Raw genomic sequence first — 3,486 nt, 5'->3', positions numbered from 1 at the left:
TAGTGATCACTCACTCACTGTCGTGAGAACAGCGATGAGCAGACGGTGCTAAGCCATTCATGAAGGGGCCACACCTATGAGCCAGTCATCTCTCTTCAGGCTCCACCTCCAAAACTGGGGAACACAGTTTGACATGAAGTTTAGTGGGCACACAGATCCAAACCATATCCCTGACTCTCCTTGAGTGCCCTTCTCATTTGCCCTAAGAAGCTCATTTTATGTCCCTGACGTGGGTAGAGTGGCATCTGGTTGGTGGTGCCCATCTCATATCAGCCAGGGACAAAGCAACCCCTTGTTCATCCCAGCTTGGCTTTTCGTCTGTGCCTACGCTTGGTTCATGCCTTGGACACATTTTTTTTTTTAAAAGTAAAGTTCATTTTAAGTGATGGCAGCATGGCAGAAAAAGGGGTAAGTAAATGGGGAATTGGGACCACCTATGGAGAATAACCAGCATAGACTTGTGTAACAAATCAGAGTTTGCAGAAGGCAATTAATCACGAAGCCACACACACATGTCCCCCACAAGTGAGGATGACACATGAAAAAGTGACTCTTCCAAATCCTTGGGGAAAAGTATCATTCAGAACTCCTCTTAAGAAGTCACTGATTTTTATTGCGGATTTGTAAAGGTCAGTCTGCACTCTGGACAATCCCGACGTGAGAGGGACTTGTGTTCAGTTTCCCATTAACCCCTTTTTGGAGTCTAGCTTCTCCTTTAGCAGATAAACTTCTGGTAATTCCAGGCTCTGACAACACACTTGCTGACAGTTCACTAATTTATTAATTCTTACTCAAGTGTCAATGGCTACTTAATTATGGCAACAGGCAAACAGCCCTGGCATTTTACCAGACCTAACTTGTAATAGTAGAACACCGATGGAGTGGGAATTTTCATTACCTCCAGAAAGAGCAAGGGGACACTATTTTATCTACAAGTTGGCTGTGAGGAGAAACTATCTGATTTGCTCTTTTGAAAACCACATTTGTATCTACTGTCCCCCTTTTTTTCTACTCCAAATTATTCTCTCCTAGTTTCCCACCCTCTCTCAAATTCCTCTGATATTAGCACCCTTTCCTCCCCTCCCCTCCCCCCCTCCGCCCCTTCCCTTCCCCTCTCCTCTTTTCCTTTCCTTTCCTTTTGACAGGATTTTGCTGTCACCCAGGCTGGAGTGCAGTGGCACAATCATAGCTCACTGCAGCCTCCAACTCCTGGATATATATATTACATATGTGACAGTCATTTCTTAAAATTATAATGAATCTACCCTATACTCATGTACCATTTTTATGCCATATTTTTACTGTGCTTTTAAATGTTTGGATGAATTTAGATGCAGAAATATTTACCATTGTGTTACGATTGCCTGCGGTATTCAGTACAGCAAGCTGTTATACAGACTTGTGGCCCAGGAGCCACAGGCTGAACCATGGAGCCTAGGTGTTAGCAGGTCAGAGCATGCAGGCTGTGTAAATGCATTCTGCGATGTTCACGTGATAACAAAAGCACCTAAGGATGTAGTTCTTAGAATGGATCTCTGTTGTTAAGCGACACATGACTGTAGCCTTTGCCACTACTGCAGTCTGAATGTTCGTGTGTTCTCCAAATTTATTCTAACCCCCAAGGTTATAGTATTAGAAATTGGGGCTTTGGGGAGGTGATAAGGTCATGGGGGTGGAGCCCCATAAATGAAATCAGTGCCCTTATAAAAGGGCCCTTGGAGAGCTCCCTTGTCCCTTCCATTGTGTGAGAACACAGCAAGAAGACACTGTCTATGAACCAGGAAGTCCACATCAGTCACTAAGTCTGCCACGTCTTGATCTTGGACTTCCAGAGTCCAGAACTGGGAGCAATAAACGGCTGCTGTTTATAAGCCACTCAGTATACGGTGTTTTGTTGTGGAAGCCCAAGCTGACCAAGACAGCCACAGACTGAGATCTGAGAAATCCCATGGTTTTGGGCATGAAAAAAAATTAGAAACAGGACTGGTAGGAGGTTTTTCATCAGAATTTAGTCTTTAACCTGAGTTCCATTCCAGAGGCCATTTCTTACTGTGATTGGAAATGTCTGAGTCGCCTGTGTTCTCTTTCTTTGTATTCCTGCTCTGATCTTATCTTCTAGTCTCCAACCAGGAAGTTTAATCTTGATAGGCACTGACAGAAATGAAGAATGTGACCATTTCCTCTAGGGTAACCATGTGTTTTAAGTTCTCTGAAAAAACTAGCATGCAAAATTGTGTGCAATTCTTATTTTTTTAAAGCCCTCTACTTTCAAAGAATAACATGCTATGGATGGAGAAATCTCTTTAGTGCATGATCTGACTTTTCTTTACTGTAATGGTGATTTGATGATAAACAGAGAGGAATCATAGCATTGATATACCTGCTGGGGACATTAGAATGGGACTGAGACAGAGTTAATTCTCAACTGGGGAACAGTGATGCAATGTGTGAGAACCATGCCTGTCTACAACAGCTCTTGGGCGTGGGAAAATCTGCACATCATTTCTTGTAGAAACGGCTGCCTAAGGGCGGGAGGCTGTTGAGGTCTGCAGTGTGTCTGGTCTTCTGAGAGTTTATAGCAGATTTTTTCTTAGGGTATACTGCCTGCACACCCACATTTGTGTAGGCAGATGTCTGCAGGTGGAATGTGACATTTTGCTTAAGGGATCCTGTGCAAACAGTGCCTCGTCTTGCACACAGCCAGGAAATATGTATCTGCAACTGTGACCACATGTGTATGTTATTTAGTGATGTCATGAAAGCGTTGCTTATGCTGTAGTCAGAAAAAAATGGATGAGGTTAATGGGCTTGGGGAATTTTAATCTTGGATAGCCTAACACTTTGGTAAACATAAAGACAGTCTGGATAACCCATTGAGACTACATTTTGTTGTTGCAGAAAAGTACCTATATGCTTGAAATACACATCTTTGTTATACATACGGAGAATGTAAAGGCTTTCTTTCTTCCCACGCTTGTAGAGCTAAGGCTACATTTTCTAAATCCCAAATAAATTGAGTGCAAAGAAACTCCAATAGTAAGAAATACCACTAAAGGAACAAGACAATCCACTATAGCATATGCTAAGTTCTTTTTCTGCTTAGTCTTGCTAAAGCAAATAATTTTAATTCATAGATGGATAGTCGTGAAGGCATCTTCTTTGTTTATAGACTGAGGTTTACAGTAACTAAACAAAAGTAAACATTGTTGTTATCTACAAACAAAATCAAAGATGACAAATTCAAATTAACTGTAATTATCTGGATGTTTTATGTAAAAATGTCTTTCTTTTGAAACAACCCAACATCAGAAAGCAAAGCATAAACTATAACTCGATTATATCAGTATAGACCTAGTTTCCCATTTAACTGGCACTGTACTAAGTTATTTAATAGGTGAATTACTCATGTTGGGTTTGATTTGTATTTTTTCGGGGTAGAATTATAATGATTTAAAAATTTTTTTCATTTTAAAATTTTTAATTCTA

The 3,486-nt window shown here is 41.0% G+C and overlaps 1 non-coding gene across 1 annotated transcript; it reads left to right on the top strand.

Annotated features, from left to right (window-relative positions):
• Nucleotides 1–219: 219 nt before the first annotated feature.
• LOC119469837 lies at nucleotides 220–354 on the top strand. Its single transcript, XR_005198686.1, has one exon. It is a non-coding gene; the product is annotated as a small nucleolar RNA SNORA48 (small nucleolar RNA).
• Nucleotides 355–3,486: the final 3,132 nt, after the last annotated feature.

Source organism: Cebus imitator, unplaced genomic scaffold (genome assembly GCF_001604975.1).
Source record: "Cebus imitator isolate Cc_AM_T3 unplaced genomic scaffold, Cebus_imitator-1.0 Scaffold879, whole genome shotgun sequence".
NCBI lineage: Eukaryota > Metazoa > Chordata > Mammalia > Primates > Cebidae > Cebus > Cebus imitator.
The sequence above is the reverse complement of the archived record's forward strand: the minus strand, read 5'-3'. Positions and strand labels throughout refer to the sequence as shown.